Source organism: Botryllus schlosseri, chromosome 11, assembly GCF_051294905.1.
Source record: "Botryllus schlosseri isolate E-star chromosome 11, Bs_hap1, whole genome shotgun sequence".
Taxonomy (NCBI): Eukaryota; Metazoa; Chordata; class Ascidiacea; order Stolidobranchia; family Styelidae; genus Botryllus; species Botryllus schlosseri.
In genome coordinates, this window is record NC_137246.1 from 14,553,655 (window position 1) to 14,571,023 (window position 17,369).

General features: G+C 46.5%; 1 protein-coding gene, 1 long non-coding RNA gene and 35 other non-coding genes across 37 annotated transcripts in view; 1 reads left to right on the forward strand and 36 right to left on the reverse strand.

Moving 5' to 3' along the window:
* Nucleotides 1-17,369, forward strand: part of LOC145451148 (dynein beta chain, ciliary-like) — a 346,083-nt gene that overhangs the window by 95,836 nt on the left and 232,878 nt on the right. The window lies entirely within an intron of this gene.
* The window catches only part of LOC145450777 (uncharacterized), a 188,587-nt gene that overhangs the window by 52,519 nt on the left and 118,699 nt on the right, over nucleotides 1-17,369 (reverse strand). The window lies entirely within an intron of this gene.
* LOC145451220 (5S ribosomal RNA) lies at nucleotides 151-269 on the reverse strand. Its single transcript, XR_013918732.1, has one exon. It is a non-coding gene; the product is annotated as a 5S ribosomal RNA (ribosomal RNA).
* LOC145451222 (5S ribosomal RNA) lies at nucleotides 754-872 on the reverse strand. The gene has a single exon (XR_013918733.1). It is a non-coding gene; the product is annotated as a 5S ribosomal RNA (ribosomal RNA).
* On the reverse strand, nucleotides 1,356-1,474 carry LOC145451206 (5S ribosomal RNA). Its single transcript, XR_013918719.1, has one exon. It is a non-coding gene; the product is annotated as a 5S ribosomal RNA (ribosomal RNA).
* On the reverse strand, nucleotides 1,822-1,940 carry LOC145451389 (5S ribosomal RNA). The gene has a single exon (XR_013918888.1). It is a non-coding gene; the product is annotated as a 5S ribosomal RNA (ribosomal RNA).
* On the reverse strand, nucleotides 2,290-2,408 carry LOC145451223 (5S ribosomal RNA). Its single transcript, XR_013918734.1, has one exon. It is a non-coding gene; the product is annotated as a 5S ribosomal RNA (ribosomal RNA).
* LOC145451224 (5S ribosomal RNA) lies at nucleotides 2,756-2,874 on the reverse strand. Its single transcript, XR_013918735.1, has one exon. It is a non-coding gene; the product is annotated as a 5S ribosomal RNA (ribosomal RNA).
* On the reverse strand, nucleotides 3,222-3,340 carry LOC145451226 (5S ribosomal RNA). Its single transcript, XR_013918737.1, has one exon. It is a non-coding gene; the product is annotated as a 5S ribosomal RNA (ribosomal RNA).
* LOC145451227 (5S ribosomal RNA) lies at nucleotides 3,825-3,943 on the reverse strand. Its single transcript, XR_013918738.1, has one exon. It is a non-coding gene; the product is annotated as a 5S ribosomal RNA (ribosomal RNA).
* LOC145451329 (5S ribosomal RNA) lies at nucleotides 4,427-4,545 on the reverse strand. The gene has a single exon (XR_013918833.1). It is a non-coding gene; the product is annotated as a 5S ribosomal RNA (ribosomal RNA).
* Nucleotides 4,893-5,011, reverse strand: LOC145451228 (5S ribosomal RNA). The gene has a single exon (XR_013918739.1). It is a non-coding gene; the product is annotated as a 5S ribosomal RNA (ribosomal RNA).
* LOC145451237 (5S ribosomal RNA) lies at nucleotides 5,361-5,479 on the reverse strand. The gene has a single exon (XR_013918747.1). It is a non-coding gene; the product is annotated as a 5S ribosomal RNA (ribosomal RNA).
* Nucleotides 5,829-5,947, reverse strand: LOC145451229 (5S ribosomal RNA). Its single transcript, XR_013918740.1, has one exon. It is a non-coding gene; the product is annotated as a 5S ribosomal RNA (ribosomal RNA).
* Nucleotides 6,295-6,413, reverse strand: LOC145451230 (5S ribosomal RNA). The gene has a single exon (XR_013918741.1). It is a non-coding gene; the product is annotated as a 5S ribosomal RNA (ribosomal RNA).
* On the reverse strand, nucleotides 6,761-6,879 carry LOC145451231 (5S ribosomal RNA). The gene has a single exon (XR_013918742.1). It is a non-coding gene; the product is annotated as a 5S ribosomal RNA (ribosomal RNA).
* LOC145451233 (5S ribosomal RNA) lies at nucleotides 7,364-7,482 on the reverse strand. The gene has a single exon (XR_013918743.1). It is a non-coding gene; the product is annotated as a 5S ribosomal RNA (ribosomal RNA).
* On the reverse strand, nucleotides 7,966-8,084 carry LOC145451403 (5S ribosomal RNA). Its single transcript, XR_013918901.1, has one exon. It is a non-coding gene; the product is annotated as a 5S ribosomal RNA (ribosomal RNA).
* LOC145451234 (5S ribosomal RNA) lies at nucleotides 8,432-8,550 on the reverse strand. Its single transcript, XR_013918744.1, has one exon. It is a non-coding gene; the product is annotated as a 5S ribosomal RNA (ribosomal RNA).
* LOC145451249 (5S ribosomal RNA) lies at nucleotides 8,900-9,018 on the reverse strand. The gene has a single exon (XR_013918759.1). It is a non-coding gene; the product is annotated as a 5S ribosomal RNA (ribosomal RNA).
* Nucleotides 9,368-9,486, reverse strand: LOC145451235 (5S ribosomal RNA). Its single transcript, XR_013918745.1, has one exon. It is a non-coding gene; the product is annotated as a 5S ribosomal RNA (ribosomal RNA).
* LOC145451236 (5S ribosomal RNA) lies at nucleotides 9,834-9,952 on the reverse strand. The gene has a single exon (XR_013918746.1). It is a non-coding gene; the product is annotated as a 5S ribosomal RNA (ribosomal RNA).
* On the reverse strand, nucleotides 10,300-10,418 carry LOC145451238 (5S ribosomal RNA). The gene has a single exon (XR_013918748.1). It is a non-coding gene; the product is annotated as a 5S ribosomal RNA (ribosomal RNA).
* Nucleotides 10,766-10,884, reverse strand: LOC145451239 (5S ribosomal RNA). Its single transcript, XR_013918749.1, has one exon. It is a non-coding gene; the product is annotated as a 5S ribosomal RNA (ribosomal RNA).
* Nucleotides 11,234-11,352, reverse strand: LOC145451261 (5S ribosomal RNA). The gene has a single exon (XR_013918771.1). It is a non-coding gene; the product is annotated as a 5S ribosomal RNA (ribosomal RNA).
* On the reverse strand, nucleotides 11,702-11,820 carry LOC145451218 (5S ribosomal RNA). The gene has a single exon (XR_013918730.1). It is a non-coding gene; the product is annotated as a 5S ribosomal RNA (ribosomal RNA).
* Nucleotides 12,168-12,286, reverse strand: LOC145451240 (5S ribosomal RNA). The gene has a single exon (XR_013918750.1). It is a non-coding gene; the product is annotated as a 5S ribosomal RNA (ribosomal RNA).
* LOC145451241 (5S ribosomal RNA) lies at nucleotides 12,634-12,752 on the reverse strand. Its single transcript, XR_013918751.1, has one exon. It is a non-coding gene; the product is annotated as a 5S ribosomal RNA (ribosomal RNA).
* On the reverse strand, nucleotides 13,100-13,218 carry LOC145451242 (5S ribosomal RNA). Its single transcript, XR_013918752.1, has one exon. It is a non-coding gene; the product is annotated as a 5S ribosomal RNA (ribosomal RNA).
* Nucleotides 13,703-13,821, reverse strand: LOC145451244 (5S ribosomal RNA). Its single transcript, XR_013918754.1, has one exon. It is a non-coding gene; the product is annotated as a 5S ribosomal RNA (ribosomal RNA).
* On the reverse strand, nucleotides 14,305-14,423 carry LOC145451415 (5S ribosomal RNA). Its single transcript, XR_013918913.1, has one exon. It is a non-coding gene; the product is annotated as a 5S ribosomal RNA (ribosomal RNA).
* On the reverse strand, nucleotides 14,771-14,889 carry LOC145451245 (5S ribosomal RNA). The gene has a single exon (XR_013918755.1). It is a non-coding gene; the product is annotated as a 5S ribosomal RNA (ribosomal RNA).
* On the reverse strand, nucleotides 15,237-15,355 carry LOC145451246 (5S ribosomal RNA). Its single transcript, XR_013918756.1, has one exon. It is a non-coding gene; the product is annotated as a 5S ribosomal RNA (ribosomal RNA).
* On the reverse strand, nucleotides 15,703-15,821 carry LOC145451373 (5S ribosomal RNA). The gene has a single exon (XR_013918874.1). It is a non-coding gene; the product is annotated as a 5S ribosomal RNA (ribosomal RNA).
* Nucleotides 16,169-16,287, reverse strand: LOC145451247 (5S ribosomal RNA). The gene has a single exon (XR_013918757.1). It is a non-coding gene; the product is annotated as a 5S ribosomal RNA (ribosomal RNA).
* LOC145451248 (5S ribosomal RNA) lies at nucleotides 16,635-16,753 on the reverse strand. Its single transcript, XR_013918758.1, has one exon. It is a non-coding gene; the product is annotated as a 5S ribosomal RNA (ribosomal RNA).
* On the reverse strand, nucleotides 17,103-17,221 carry LOC145451273 (5S ribosomal RNA). Its single transcript, XR_013918782.1, has one exon. It is a non-coding gene; the product is annotated as a 5S ribosomal RNA (ribosomal RNA).

Consider the following 17,369-nt stretch of genomic DNA (forward strand, 5'->3'; position numbering starts at 1 on the left):
AAAACCCAAGTAAATTATGCTCTCCGTGTCAGAGTTATTTTTTGCAATTTTCGTCATTTCAAAACGGTACGAGATTGCGATATAAGGAAAATGCGTTAGGCCTACTACAATTACAAATTGATCGAGTTTGTGCTACAATAATGCAAAAGCTGCCTACGGCACACGGTATTCCCAGCCGGTCACCCATGCAAGTACTAACCGCGCCCAACGTTGCTTGACTTCCGAGATCAGACGAGATCGGGTATGTTCAACGTGGTATGGTCGTAGGCGACATTGGCTACAATCTGTGCCGTTTTAAATGACATTTTCCGTTTCTCTCAGGCTAAAAATTCGCCACGCTGCCAACGAGACGCCAAAAAGCAGATTGTCTGATTGCGCCGAGCCACTTTCGACCCAACCGGAGAGAAAAGACTGCTAGCGGTCGAATATCATTGGCATTATCCTGCTTTTTTCTTGTATCTGGTCATAAAACACACGAGTAAGCTCTCGCTGTCAGAGTAGTTATTTTATTGCACTTATTTCCGTCATGTCTAAACAGCACGAGATTTCGATATAATGAAAATGTGTCGGGCCTATAGTACAACTACAAATTGCACGCGAGTTCATAATTGAAATAAGCGGCGGCCGGCAAATGATTCAATTCGTATTGGCACATGCGCACCGCGCCGCGCACGAAAAACAGTTGCAATCATAAAAATACAGCATAGCAATCAAATTGCTGATCGAGTTTATGTGAAAAACGCAAATAAAAGCTGCCTACGGCACACGGTATTCCCAGCCGGTCACCCATGCAAGTACTAACCGCGCCCAACGTTGCTTGACTTCCGAGATCAGACGAGATCGGGTATGTTCAACGTGGTATGGTCGTAGGCGAACGATGTGACAATTTGTGCCGTTTTAAATGACGGCTTCCCTTTCTCTCAGGCGAACAGTCGCCATGCTGCCAACGAGACGCCAAAAAGCAGATTGTCTGATTGCGCCGAGCCACTTTCGACCCAACCGGAGAGAAAAGACTGCTAGCGGTCGAATATCATTGGCATTATCCTGCTTTTTTCTTGTATCTGGTCAAAAAACACACGAGTAAGCTCTCGCTGTCAGAGTAGTTATTTTATTGCACTTATTTCCGTCATGTCTAAACAGCACGAGATTTCGATATAATGAAAATGTGTCGGGCCTATAGTACAACTACAAATTGCACGCGAGTTCATAATTGAAATAAGCGGCGGCCGGCAAATGATTCAATTCGTATTGGCACATGCGCACCGCGCCGCGCACGAAAAACAGTTGCAATCATAAAAATACAGCATAGCAATCAAATTGCTGATCGAGTTTATGTGAAAAACGCAAATAAAAGCTGCCTACGGCACACGGTATTCCCAGCCGGTCACCCATGCAAGTACTAACCGCGCCCAACGTTGCTTGACTTCCGAGATCAGACGAGATCGGGTGTATTCAACGTGGTATGGTCGTAGGCGAACGATGTGACAATTTGTGCCGTTTTAAATGACGGCTTCCCTTTCTCTCAGGCGAACAGTCGCCATGCTGCCAACGAGACGCCAAAAAGCAGATTGTCTGATTGCGCCGAGCCACTTTCGACCCAACCGGAGAGAAAAGACTGCTAGCGGTCGAATATCGTTGGCATCCTGCTCTGTTCTTGTACCTGGTCATGAAAAAACCCAAGTAAATTATGCTCTCCGTGTCAGAGTTATTTTTTGCAATTTTCGTCATTTCAAAACGGTACGAGATTGCGATATAAGGAAAATGCGTTAGGCCTACTACAATTACAAATTGATCGAGTTTGTGCTACAATAATGCAAAAGCTGCCTACGGCACACGGTATTCCCAGCCGGTCACCCATGCAAGTACTAACCGCGCCCAACGTTGCTTGACTTCCGAGATCAGACGAGATCGGGTATGTTCAACGTGATATGGTCGTAGGCGACATTGGCTACAATCTGTGCCGGTTTAAATGACATTTTCCGTTTCTCTCAGGCTAAAAATTCGCCACGCTGCCAACGAGACGCCTGAAAAGCAGATTGTCTGATTGCGCCGAGCCACTTTCGACCCAACCGGAGAGAAAAGACTGCTAGCGGTCGAATATCGTTGGCATCCTGCTCTGTTCTTGTACCTGGTCATGAAAAAAACCAAGTAAATTATGCTCTCCGTGTCAGAGTTATTTTTTGCAATTTTCGTCATTTCAAAACGGTACGAGATTGCGATATAAGGAAAATGCGTTAGGCCTACTACAATTACAAATTGATCGAGTTTGGGCTACAATAATGCAAAAGCTGCCTACGGCACACGGTATTCCCAGCCGGTCACCCATGCAAGTACTAACCGCGCCCAACGTTGCTTGACTTCCGAGATCAGACGAGATCGGGTATGTTCAACGTGGTATGGTCGTAGGCGACATTGGCTACAATCTGTGCCGTTTTAAATGACATTTTCCGTTTCTCTCAGGCGAAAAGTCGCCATGCTGCCAACGAGACGCCAAAAAGCAGATTGTCTGATTGCGCCGAGCCACTTTCGACCCAACCGGAGAGAAAAGACTGCTAGCGGTCGAATATCGTTGGCATCCTGCTCTGTTCTTGTACCTGGTCATGAAAAAACCCAAGTAAATTATGCTCTCCGTGTCAGAGTTATTTTTTGCAATTTTCGTCATTTCAAAACGGTACGAGATTGCGATATAAGGAAAATGCGTTAGGCCTACTACAATTACAAATTGATCGAGTTTGTGCTACAATAATGCAAAAGCTGCCTACGGCACACGGTATTCCCAGCCGGTCACCCATGCAAGTACTAACCGCGCCCAACGTTGCTTGACTTCCGAGATCAGACGAGATCGGGTATGTTCAACGTGGTATGGTCGTAGGCGACATTGGCTACAATCTGTGCCGTTTTAAATGACATTTTCCGTTTCTCTCAGGCGAAAAGTCGCCATGCTGCCAACGAGACGCCAAAAAGCAGATTGTCTGATTGCGCCGAGCCACTTTCGACCCAACCGGAGAGAAAAGACTGCTAGCGGTCGAATGTCGTTGGCATCCTGCTCTGATCTTGTACCTGGTCATGAAAAAAACCAAGTAAATTATGCTCTCCGTGTCAGAGTTATTTTTTGCAATTTTCGTCATTTCAAAACGGTACGAGATTGCGATATAAGGAAAATGCGTTAGGCCTACTACAATTACAAATTGATCGAGTTTGTGCTACAATAATGCAAAAGCTGCCTACGGCACACGGTATTCCCAGCCGGTCACCCATGCAAGTACTAACCGCGCCCAACGTTGCTTGACTTCCGAGATCAGACGAGATCGGGTATGTTCAACGTGGTATGGTCGTAGGCGACATTGGCTACAATCTGTGCCGTTTTAAATGACATTTTCCGTTTCTCTCAGGCTAAAAATTCGCCACGCTGCCAACGAGACGCCAAAAAGCAGATTGTCTGATTGCGCCGAGCCACTTTCGACCCAACCGGAGAGAAAAGACTGCTAGCGGTCGAATATCATTGGCATTATCCTGCTTTTTTCTTGTATCTGGTCATAAAACACACGAGTAAGCTCTCGCTGTCAGAGTAGTTATTTTATTGCACTTATTTCCGTCATGTCTAAACAGCACGAGATTTCGATATAATGAAAATGTGTCGGGCCTATAGTACAACTACAAATTGCACGCGAGTTCATAATTGAAATAAGCGGCGGCCGGCAAATGATTCAATTCGTATTGGCACATGCGCACCGCGCCGCGCACGAAAAACAGTTGCAATCATAAAAATACAGCATAGCAATCAAATTGCTGATCGAGTTTATGTGAAAAACGCAAATAAAAGCTGCCTACGGCACACGGTATTCCCAGCCGGTCACCCATGCAAGTACTAACCGCGCCCAACGTTGCTTGACTTCCGAGATCAGACGAGATCGGGTATGTTCAACGTGGTATGGTCGTAGGCGAACGATGTGACAATTTGTGCCGTTTTAAATGACGGCTTCCCTTTCTCTCAGGCGAACAGTCGCCATGCTGCCAACGAGACGCCAAAAAGCAGATTGTCTGATTGCGCCGAGCCACTTTCGACCCAACCGGAGAGAAAAGACTGCTAGCGGTCGAATATCATTGGCATTATCCTGCTTTTTTCTTGTATCTGGTCAAAAAACACACGAGTAAGCTCTCGCTGTCAGAGTAGTTATTTTATTGCACTTATTTCCGTCATGTCTAAACAGCACGAGATTTCGATATAATGAAAATGTGTCGGGCCTATAGTACAACTACAAATTGCACGCGAGTTCATAATTGAAATAAGCGGCGGCCGGCAAATGATTCAATTCGTATTGGCACATGCGCACCGCGCCGCGCACGAAAAACAGTTGCAATCATAAAAATACAGCATAGCAATCAAATTGCTGATCGAGTTTATGTGAAAAACGCAAATAAAAGCTGCCTACGGCACACGGTATTCCCAGCCGGTCACCCATGCAAGTACTAACCGCGCCCAACGTTGCTTGACTTCCGAGATCAGACGAGATCGGGTGTATTCAACGTGGTATGGTCGTAGGCGAACGATGTGACAATTTGTGCCGTTTTAAATGACGGCTTCCCTTTCTCTCAGGCGAACAGTCGCCATGCTGCCAACGAGACGCCAAAAAGCAGATTGTCTGATTGCGCCGAGCCACTTTCGACCCAACCGGAGAGAAAAGACTGCTAGCGGTCGAATATCGTTGGCATCCTGCTCTGTTCTTGTACCTGGTCATGAAAAAACCCAAGTAAATTATGCTCTCCGTGTCAGAGTTATTTTTTGCAATTTTCGTCATTTCAAAACGGTACGAGATTGCGATATAAGGAAAATGCGTTAGGCCTACTACAATTACAAATTGATCGAGTTTGTGCTACAATAATGCAAAAGCTGCCTACGGCACACGGTATTCCCAGCCGGTCACCCATGCAAGTACTAACCGCGCCCAACGTTGCTTGACTTCCGAGATCAGACGAGATCGGGTATGTTCAACGTGGTATGGTCGTAGGCGACATTGGCTACAATCTGTGCCGTTTTAAATGACATTTTCCGTTTCTCTCAGGCTAAAAATTCGCCACGCTGCCAACGAGACGCCTGAAAAGCAGATTGTCTGATTGCGCCGAGCCACTTTCGACCCAACCGGAGAGAAAAGACTGCTAGCGGTCGAATATCGTTGGCATCCTGCTCTGTTCTTGTACCTGGTCATGAAAAAAACCAAGTAAATTATGCTCTCCGTGTCAGAGTTATTTTTTGCAATTTTCGTCATTTCAAAACGGTACGAGATTGCGATATAAGGAAAATGCGTTAGGCCTACTACAATTACAAATTGATCGAGTTTGGGCTACAATAATGCAAAAGCTGCCTACGGCACACGGTATTCCCAGCCGGTCACCCATGCAAGTACTAACCGCGCCCAACGTTGCTTGACTTCCGAGATCAGACGAGATCGGGTGTGTTCAACGTGGTATGGTCGTAGGCGACAGTGGTTGCAATCTGTGCCGTTTTAAATGACATTTTCCGTTTCTCTCAGGCTAAAAATTCGCCACGCTGCCAACGAGACGCCTGAAAAGCAGATTGTCTGATTGCGCCGAGCCACTTTCGACCCAACCGGAGAGAAAAGACTGCTAGCGGTCGAATATCGTTGGCATCCTGCTCTGTTCTTGTACCTGGTCATGAAAAAAACCAAGTAAATTATGCTCTCCGTGTCAGAGTTATTTTTTGCAATTTTCGTCATTTCAAAACGGTACGAGATTGCGATATAAGGAAAATGCGTTAGGCCTACTACAATTACAAATTGATCGAGTTTGGGCTACAATAATGCAAAAGCTGCCTACGGCACACGGTATTCCCAGCCGGTCACCCATGCAAGTACTAACCGCGCCCAACGTTGCTTGACTTCCGAGATCAGACGAGATCGGGTATGTTCAACGTGGTATGGTCGTAGGCGACATTGGCTACAATCTGTGCCGTTTTAAATGACATTTTCCGTTTCTCTCAGGCGAAAAGTCGCCATGCTGCCAACGAGACGCCAAAAAGCAGATTGTCTGATTGCGCCGAGCCACTTTCGACCCAACCGGAGAGAAAAGACTGCTAGCGGTCGAATATCGTTGGCATCCTGCTCTGTTCTTGTACCTGGTCATGAAAAAACCCAAGTAAATTATGCTCTCCGTGTCAGAGTTATTTTTTGCAATTTTCGTCATTTCAAAACGGTACGAGATTGCGATATAAGGAAAATGCGTTAGGCCTACTACAATTCCAAATTGACCGAGTTTGTGCGACAATAATGCAAAAGCTGCCTACGGCACACGGTATTCCCAGCCGGTCACCCATGCAAGTACTAACCGCGCCCAACGTTGCTTGACTTCCGAGATCAGACGAGATCGGGTATGTTCAACGTGGTATGGTCGTAGGCGACATTGGCTACAATCTGTGCCGTTTTAAATGACATTTTCCGTTTCTCTCAGGCGAAAAGTCGCCATGCTGCCAACGAGACGCCAAAAAGCAGATTGTCTGATTGCGCCGAGCCACTTTCGACCCAACCGGAGAGAAAAGACTGCTAGCGGTCGAATATCGTTGGCATCCTGCTCTGATCTTGTACCTGGTCATGAAAAAAACCAAGTAAATTATGCTCTCCGTGTCAGAGTTATTTTTTGCAATTTTCGTCATTTCAAAACGGTACGAGATTGCGATATAAGGAAAATGCGTTAGGCCTACTACAATTACAAATTGATCGAGTTTGTGCTACAATAATGCAAAAGCTGCCTACGGCACACGGTATTCCCAGCCGGTCACCCATGCAAGTACTAACCGCGCCCAACGTTGCTTGACTTCCGAGATCAGACGAGATCGGGTATGTTCAACGTGGTATGGTCGTAGGCGACATTGGCTACAATCTGTGCCGTTTTAAATGACATTTTCCGTTTCTCTCAGGCTAAAAATTCGCCACGCTGCCAACGAGACGCCAAAAAGCAGATTGTCTGATTGCGCCGAGCCACTTTCGACCCAACCGGAGAGAAAAGACTGCTAGCGGTCGAATATCATTGGCATTATCCTGCTTTTTTCTTGTATCTGGTCATAAAACACACGAGTAAGCTCTCGCTGTCAGAGTAGTTATTTTATTGCACTTATTTCCGTCATGTCTAAACAGCACGAGATTTCGATATAATGAAAATGTGTCGGGCCTATAGTACAACTACAAATTGCACGCGAGTTCATAATTGAAATAAGCGGCGGCCGGCAAATGATTCAATTCGTATTGGCACATGCGCACCGCGCCGCGCACGAAAAACAGTTGCAATCATAAAAATACAGCATAGCAATCAAATTGCTGATCGAGTTTATGTGAAAAACGCAAATAAAAGCTGCCTACGGCACACGGTATTCCCAGCCGGTCACCCATGCAAGTACTAACCGCGCCCAACGTTGCTTGACTTCCGAGATCAGACGAGATCGGGTATGTTCAACGTGGTATGGTCGTAGGCGAACGATGTGACAATTTGTGCCGTTTTAAATGACGGCTTCCCTTTCTCTCAGGCGAACAGTCGCCATGCTGCCAACGAGACGCCAAAAAGCAGATTGTCTGATTGCGCCGAGCCACTTTCGACCCAACCGGAGAGAAAAGACTGCTAGCGGTCGAATATCATTGGCATTATCCTGCTTTTTTCTTGTATCTGGTCAAAAAACACACGAGTAAGCTCTCGCTGTCAGAGTAGTTATTTTATTGCACTTATTTCCGTCATGTCTAAACAGCACGAGATTTCGATATAATGAAAATGTGTCGGGCCTATAGTACAACTACAAATTGCACGCGAGTTCATAATTGAAATAAGCGGCGGCCGGCAAATGATTCAATTCGTATTGGCACATGCGCACCGCGCCGCGCACGAAAAACAGTTGCAATCATAAAAATACAGCATAGCAATCAAATTGCTGATCGAGTTTATGTGAAAAACGCAAATAAAAGCTGCCTACGGCACACGGTATTCCCAGCCGGTCACCCATGCAAGTACTAACCGCGCCCAACGTTGCTTGACTTCCGAGATCAGACGAGATCGGGTGTATTCAACGTGGTATGGTCGTAGGCGAACGATGTGACAATTTGTGCCGTTTTAAATGACGGCTTCCCTTTCTCTCAGGCGAACAGTCGCCATGCTGCCAACGAGACGCCAAAAAGCAGATTGTCTGATTGCGCCGAGCCACTTTCGACCCAACCGGAGAGAAAAGACTGCTAGCGGTCGAATATCGTTGGCATCCTGCTCTGTTCTTGTACCTGGTCATGAAAAAACCCAAGTAAATTATGCTCTCCGTGTCAGAGTTATTTTTTGCAATTTTCGTCATTTCAAAACGGTACGAGATTGCGATATAAGGAAAATGCGTTAGGCCTACTACAATTACAAATTGATCGAGTTTGTGCTACAATAATGCAAAAGCTGCCTACGGCACACGGTATTCCCAGCCGGTCACCCATGCAAGTACTAACCGCGCCCAACGTTGCTTGACTTCCGAGATCAGACGAGATCGGGTATGTTCAACGTGGTATGGTCGTAGGCGACATTGGCTACAATCTGTGCCGTTTTAAATGACATTTTCCGTTTCTCTCAGGCTAAAAATTCGCCACGCTGCCAACGAGACGCCTGAAAAGCAGATTGTCTGATTGCGCCGAGCCACTTTCGACCCAACCGGAGAGAAAAGACTGCTAGCGGTCGAATATCGTTGGCATCCTGCTCTGTTCTTGTACCTGGTCATGAAAAAAACCAAGTAAATTATGCTCTCCGTGTCAGAGTTATTTTTTGCAATTTTCGTCATTTCAAAACGGTACGAGATTGCGATATAAGGAAAATGCGTTAGGCCTACTACAATTACAAATTGATCGAGTTTGGGCTACAATAATGCAAAAGCTGCCTACGGCACACGGTATTCCCAGCCGGTCACCCATGCAAGTACTAACCGCGCCCAACGTTGCTTGACTTCCGAGATCAGACGAGATCGGGTGTGTTCAACGTGGTATGGTCGTAGGCGACAGTGGTTGCAATCTGTGCCGTTTTAAATGACATTTTCCGTTTCTCTCAGGCTAAAAATTCGCCACGCTGCCAACGAGACGCCTGAAAAGCAGATTGTCTGATTGCGCCGAGCCACTTTCGACCCAACCGGAGAGAAAAGACTGCTAGCGGTCGAATATCGTTGGCATCCTGCTCTGTTCTTGTACCTGGTCATGAAAAAAACCAAGTAAATTATGCTCTCCGTGTCAGAGTTATTTTTTGCAATTTTCGTCATTTCAAAACGGTACGAGATTGCGATATAAGGAAAATGCGTTAGGCCTACTACAATTACAAATTGATCGAGTTTGGGCTACAATAATGCAAAAGCTGCCTACGGCACACGGTATTCCCAGCCGGTCACCCATGCAAGTACTAACCGCGCCCAACGTTGCTTGACTTCCGAGATCAGACGAGATCGGGTATGTTCAACGTGGTATGGTCGTAGGCGACATTGGCTACAATCTGTGCCGTTTTAAATGACATTTTCCGTTTCTCTCAGGCGAAAAGTCGCCATGCTGCCAACGAGACGCCAAAAAGCAGATTGTCTGATTGCGCCGAGCCACTTTCGACCCAACCGGAGAGAAAAGACTGCTAGCGGTCGAATATCGTTGGCATCCTGCTCTGTTCTTGTACCTGGTCATGAAAAAACCCAAGTAAATTATGCTCTCCGTGTCAGAGTTATTTTTTGCAATTTTCGTCATTTCAAAACGGTACGAGATTGCGATATAAGGAAAATGCGTTAGGCCTACTACAATTCCAAATTGACCGAGTTTGTGCGACAATAATGCAAAAGCTGCCTACGGCACACGGTATTCCCAGCCGGTCACCCATGCAAGTACTAACCGCGCCCAACGTTGCTTGACTTCCGAGATCAGACGAGATCGGGTATGTTCAACGTGGTATGGTCGTAGGCGACATTGGCTACAATCTGTGCCGTTTTAAATGACATTTTCCGTTTCTCTCAGGCGAAAAGTCGCCATGCTGCCAACGAGACGCCAAAAAGCAGATTGTCTGATTGCGCCGAGCCACTTTCGACCCAACCGGAGAGAAAAGACTGCTAGCGGTCGAATATCGTTGGCATCCTGCTCTGTTCTTGTACCTGGTCATGAAAAAACCCAAGTAAATTATGCTCTCCGTGTCAGAGTTATTTTTTGCAATTTTCGTCATTTCAAAACGGTACGAGATTGCGATATAAGGAAAATGCGTTAGGCCTACTACAATTCCAAATTGACCGAGTTTGTGCGACAATAATGCAAAAGCTGCCTACGGCACACGGTATTCCCAGCCGGTCACCCATGCAAGTACTAACCGCGCCCAACGTTGCTTGACTTCCGAGATCAGACGAGATCGGGTATGTTCAACGTGGTATGGTCGTAGGCGACATTGGCTACAATCTGTGCCGTTTTAAATGACATTTTCCGTTTCTCTCAGGCGAAAAGTCGCCATGCTGCCAACGAGACGCCAAAAAGCAGATTGTCTGATTGCGCCGAGCCACTTTCGACCCAACCGGAGAGAAAAGACTGCTAGCGGTCGAATATCGTTGGCATCCTGCTCTGTTCTTGTACCTGGTCATGAAAAAAACCAAGTAAATTATGCTCTCCGTGTCAGAGTTATTTTTTGCAATTTTCGTCATTTCAAAACGGTACGAGATTGCGATATAAGGAAAATGCGTTAGGCCTACTACAATTACAAATTGATCGAGTTTGTGCTACAATAATGCAAAAGCTGCCTACGGCACACGGTATTCCCAGCCGGTCACCCATGCAAGTACTAACCGCGCCCAACGTTGCTTGACTTCCGAGATCAGACGAGATCGGGTATGTTCAACGTGGTATGGTCGTAGGCGACATTGGCTACAATCTGTGCCGTTTTAAATGACATTTTCCGTTTCTCTCAGGCTAAAAATTCGCCACGCTGCCAACGAGACGCCTGAAAAGCAGATTGTCTGATTGCGCCGAGCCACTTTCGACCCAACCGGAGAGAAAAGACTGCTAGCGGTCGAATATCGTTGGCATCCTGCTCTGTTCTTGTACCTGGTCATGAAAAAAACCAAGTAAATTATGCTCTCCGTGTCAGAGTTATTTTTTGCAATTTTCGTCATTTCAAAACGGTACGAGATTGCGATATAAGGAAAATGCGTTAGGCCTACTACAATTACAAATTGATCGAGTTTGGGCTACAATAATGCAAAAGCTGCCTACGGCACACGGTATTCCCAGCCGGTCACCCATGCAAGTACTAACCGCGCCCAACGTTGCTTGACTTCCGAGATCAGACGAGATCGGGTGTGTTCAACGTGGTATGGTCGTAGGCGACAGTGGTTGCAATCTGTGCCGTTTTAAATGACATTTTCCGTTTCTCTCAGGCTAAAAATTCGCCACGCTGCCAACGAGACGCCTGAAAAGCAGATTGTCTGATTGCGCCGAGCCACTTTCGACCCAACCGGAGAGAAAAGACTGCTAGCGGTCGAATATCGTTGGCATCCTGCTCTGTTCTTGTACCTGGTCATGAAAAAAACCAAGTAAATTATGCTCTCCGTGTCAGAGTTATTTTTTGCAATTTTCGTCATTTCAAAACGGTACGAGATTGCGATATAAGGAAAATGCGTTAGGCCTACTACAATTACAAATTGATCGAGTTTGGGCTACAATAATGCAAAAGCTGCCTACGGCACACGGTATTCCCAGCCGGTCACCCATGCAAGTACTAACCGCGCCCAACGTTGCTTGACTTCCGAGATCAGACGAGATCGGGTATATTCAACGTGGTATGGTCGTAGGCGACATTGGCTACAATCTGTGCCGTTTTAAATGACATTTTCCGTTTCTCTCAGGCGAAAAGTCGCCATGCTGCCAACGAGACGCCAAAAAGCAGATTGTCTGATTGCGCCGAGCCACTTTCGACCCAACCGGAGAGAAAAGACTGCTAGCGGTCGAATATCGTTGGCATCCTGCTCTGTTCTTGTACCTGGTCATGAAAAAACCCAAGTAAATTATGCTCTCCGTGTCAGAGTTATTTTTTGCAATTTTCGTCATTTCAAAACGGTACGAGATTGCGATATAAGGAAAATGCGTTAGGCCTACTACAATTCCAAATTGACCGAGTTTGTGCGACAATAATGCAAAAGCTGCCTACGGCACACGGTATTCCCAGCCGGTCACCCATGCAAGTACTAACCGCGCCCAACGTTGCTTGACTTCCGAGATCAGACGAGATCGGGTATGTTCAACGTGGTATGGTCGTAGGCGACATTGGCTACAATCTGTGCCGTTTTAAATGACATTTTCCGTTTCTCTCAGGCGAAAAGTCGCCATGCTGCCAACGAGACGCCAAAAAGCAGATTGTCTGATTGCGCCGAGCCACTTTCGACCCAACCGGAGAGAAAAGACTGCTAGCGGTCGAATATCGTTGGCATCCTGCTCTGTTCTTGTACCTGGTCATGAAAAAACCCAAGTAAATTATGCTCTCCGTGTCAGAGTTATTTTTTGCAATTTTCGTCATTTCAAAACGGTACGAGATTGCGATATAAGGAAAATGCGTTAGGCCTACTACAATTCCAAATTGACCGAGTTTGTGCGACAATAATGCAAAAGCTGCCTACGGCACACGGTATTCCCAGCCGGTCACCCATGCAAGTACTAACCGCGCCCAACGTTGCTTGACTTCCGAGATCAGACGAGATCGGGTATGTTCAACGTGGTATGGTCGTAGGCGACATTGGCTACAATCTGTGCCGTTTTAAATGACATTTTCCGTTTCTCTCAGGCGAAAAGTCGCCATGCTGCCAACGAGACGCCAAAAAGCAGATTGTCTGATTGCGCCGAGCCACTTTCGACCCAACCGGAGAGAAAAGACTGCTAGCGGTCGAATATCGTTGGCATCCTGCTCTGATCTTGTACCTGGTCATGAAAAAAACCAAGTAAATTATGCTCTCCGTGTCAGAGTTATTTTTTGCAATTTTCGTCATTTCAAAACGGTACGAGATTGCGATATAAGGAAAATGCGTTAGGCCTACTACAATTACAAATTGATCGAGTTTGTGCTACAATAATGCAAAAGCTGCCTACGGCACACGGTATTCCCAGCCGGTCACCCATGCAAGTACTAACCGCGCCCAACGTTGCTTGACTTCCGAGATCAGACGAGATCGGGTATGTTCAACGTGGTATGGTCGTAGGCGACATTGGCTACAATCTGTGCCGTTTTAAATGACATTTTCCGTTTCTCTCAGGCTAAAAATTCGCCACGCTGCCAACGAGACGCCAAAAAGCAGATTGTCTGATTGCGCCGAGCCACTTTCGACCCAACCGGAGAGAAAAGACTGCTAGCGGTCGAATATCATTGGCATTATCCTGCTTTTTTCTTGTATCTGGTCATAAAACACACGAGTAAGCTCTCGCTGTCAGAGTAGTTATTTTATTGCACTTATTTCCGTCATGTCTAAACAGCACGAGATTTCGATATAATGAAAATGTGTCGGGCCTATAGTACAACTACAAATTGCACGCGAGTTCATAATTGAAATAAGCGGCGGCCGGCAAATGATTCAATTCGTATTGGCACATGCGCACCGCGCCGCGCACGAAAAACAGTTGCAATCATAAAAATACAGCATAGCAATCAAATTGCTGATCGAGTTTATGTGAAAAACGCAAATAAAAGCTGCCTACGGCACACGGTATTCCCAGCCGGTCACCCATGCAAGTACTAACCGCGCCCAACGTTGCTTGACTTCCGAGATCAGACGAGATCGGGTATGTTCAACGTGGTATGGTCGTAGGCGAACGATGTGACAATTTGTGCCGTTTTAAATGACGGCTTCCCTTTCTCTCAGGCGAACAGTCGCCATGCTGCCAACGAGACGCCAAAAAGCAGATTGTCTGATTGCGCCGAGCCACTTTCGACCCAACCGGAGAGAAAAGACTGCTAGCGGTCGAATATCATTGGCATTATCCTGCTTTTTTCTTGTATCTGGTCAAAAAACACACGAGTAAGCTCTCGCTGTCAGAGTAGTTATTTTATTGCACTTATTTCCGTCATGTCTAAACAGCACGAGATTTCGATATAATGAAAATGTGTCGGGCCTATAGTACAACTACAAATTGCACGCGAGTTCATAATTGAAATAAGCGGCGGCCGGCAAATGATTCAATTCGTATTGGCACATGCGCACCGCGCCGCGCACGAAAAACAGTTGCAATCATAAAAATACAGCATAGCAATCAAATTGCTGATCGAGTTTATGTGAAAAACGCAAATAAAAGCTGCCTACGGCACACGGTATTCCCAGCCGGTCACCCATGCAAGTACTAACCGCGCCCAACGTTGCTTGACTTCCGAGATCAGACGAGATCGGGTGTATTCAACGTGGTATGGTCGTAGGCGAACGATGTGACAATTTGTGCCGTTTTAAATGACGGCTTCCCTTTCTCTCAGGCGAACAGTCGCCATGCTGCCAACGAGACGCCAAAAAGCAGATTGTCTGATTGCGCCGAGCCACTTTCGACCCAACCGGAGAGAAAAGACTGCTAGCGGTCGAATATCGTTGGCATCCTGCTCTGTTCTTGTACCTGGTCATGAAAAAACCCAAGTAAATTATGCTCTCCGTGTCAGAGTTATTTTTTGCAATTTTCGTCATTTCAAAACGGTACGAGATTGCGATATAAGGAAAATGCGTTAGGCCTACTACAATTACAAATTGATCGAGTTTGGGCTACAATAATGCAAAAGCTGCCTACGGCACACGGTATTCCCAGCCGGTCACCCATGCAAGTACTAACCGCGCCCAACGTTGCTTGACTTCCGAGATCAGACGAGATCGGGTATGTTCAACGTGGTATGGTCGTAGGCGACATTGGCTACAATCTGTGCCGTTTTAAATGACATTTTCCGTTTCTCTCAGGCGAAAAGTCGCCATGCTGCCAACGAGACGCCAAAAAGCAGATTGTCTGATTGCGCCGAGCCACTTTCGACCCAACCGGAGAGAAAAGACTGCTAGCGGTCGAATATCGTTGGCATCCTGCTCTGTTCTTGTACCTGGTCATGAAAAAACCCAAGTAAATTATGCTCTCCGTGTCAGAGTTATTTTTTGCAATTTTCGTCATTTCAAAACGGTACGAGATTGCGATATAAGGAAAATGCGTTAGGCCTACTACAATTCCAAATTGACCGAGTTTGTGCGACAATAATGCAAAAGCTGCCTACGGCACACGGTATTCCCAGCCGGTCACCCATGCAAGTACTAACCGCGCCCAACGTTGCTTGACTTCCGAGATCAGACGAGATCGGGTATGTTCAACGTGGTATGGTCGTAGGCGACATTGGCTACAATCTGTGCCGTTTTAAATGACATTTTCCGTTTCTCTCAGGCGAAAAGTCGCCATGCTGCCAACGAGACGCCAAAAAGCAGATTGTCTGATTGCGCCGAGCCACTTTCGACCCAACCGGAGAGAAAAGACTGCTAGCGGTCGAATATCGTTGGCATCCTGCTCTGTTCTTGTACCTGGTCATGAAAAAACCCAAGTAAATTATGCTCTCCGTGTCAGAGTTATTTTTTGCAATTTTCGTCATTTCAAAACGGTACGAGATTGCGATATAAGGAAAATGCGTTAGGCCTACTACAATTCCAAATTGACCGAGTTTGTGCGACAATAATGCAAAAGCTGCCTACGGCACACGGTATTCCCAGCCGGTTACCCATGCAAGTACTAACCGCGCCCAACGTTGCTTGACTTCCGAGATCAGACGAGATCGGGTATGTTCAACGTGGTATGGTCGTAGGCGACATTGGCTACAATCTGTGCCGTTTTAAATGACATTTTCCGTTTCTCTCAGGCGAAAAGTCGCCATGCTGCCAACGAGACGCCAAAAAGCAGATTGTCTGATTGCGCCGAGCCACTTTCGACCCAACCGGAGAGAAAAGACTGCTAGCGGTCGAATATCGTTGGCATCCTGCTCTGTTCTTGTACCTGGTCATGAAAAAACCCAAGTAAATTATGCTCTCCGTGTCAGAGTTATTTTTTGCAATTTTCGTCATTTCAAAACGGTACGAGATTGCGATATAAGGAAAATGCGTTAGGCCTACTACAATTCCAAATTGACCGAGTTTGTGCGACAATAATGCAAAAGCTGCCTACGGCACACGGTATTCCCAGCCGGTCACCCATGCAAGTACTAACCGCGCCCAACGTTGCTTGACTTCCGAGATCAGACGAGATCGGGTATGTTCAACGTGGTATGGTCGTAGGCGACATTGGCTACAATCTGTGCCGTTTTAAATGACATTTTCCGTTTCTCTCAGGCGAAAAGTCGCCATGCTGCCAACGAGACGCCAAAAAGCAGATTGTCTGATTGCGCCGAGCCACTTTCGACCCAACCGGAGAGAAAAGACTGCTAGCGGTCGAATATCGTTGGCATCCTGCTCTGTTCTTGTACCTGGTCATGAAAAAAACCAAGTAAATTATGCTCTCCGTGTCAGAGTTATTTTTTGCAATTTTCGTCATTTCAAAACGGTACGAGATTGCGATATAAGGAAAATGCGTTAGGCCTACTACAATTACAAATTGATCGAGTTTGTGCTACAATAATGCAAAAGCTGCCTACGGCACACGGTATTCCCAGCCGGTCACCCATGCAAGTACTAACCGCGCCCAACGTTGCTTGACTTCCGAGATCAGACGAGATCGGGTATGTTCAACGTGGTATGGTCGTAGGCGACATTGGCTACAATCTGTGCCGTTTTAAATGACATTTTCCGTTTCTCTCAGGCTAAAAATTCGCCACGCTGCCAACGAGACGCCTGAAAAGCAGATTGTCTGATTGCGCCGAGCCACTTTCGACCCAACCGGAGAGAAAAGACTGCTAGCGGTCGAATATCGTTGGCATCCTGCTCTGTTCTTGTACCTGGTCATGAAAAAAACCAAGTAAATTATGCTCTCCGTGTCAGAGTTATTTTTTGCAATTTTCGTCATTTCAAAACGGTACGAGATTGCGATATAAGGAAAATGCGTTAGGCCTACTACAATTACAAATTGATCGAGTTTGGGCTACAATAATGCAAAAGCTGCCTACGGCACACGGTATTCCCAGCCGGTCACCCATGCAAGTACTAACCGCGCCCAACGTTGCTTGACTTCCGAGATCAGACGAGATCGGGTGTGTTCAACGTGGTATGGTCGTAGGCGACATTGGCTACAATCTGTGCCGTTTTAAATGACATTTTCCGTTTCTCTCAGGCGAAAAGTCGCCATGCTGCCAACGAGACGCCAAAAAGCAGATTGTCTGATTGCGCCGAGCCACTTTCGACCCAACCGGAGAGAAAAGACTGCTAG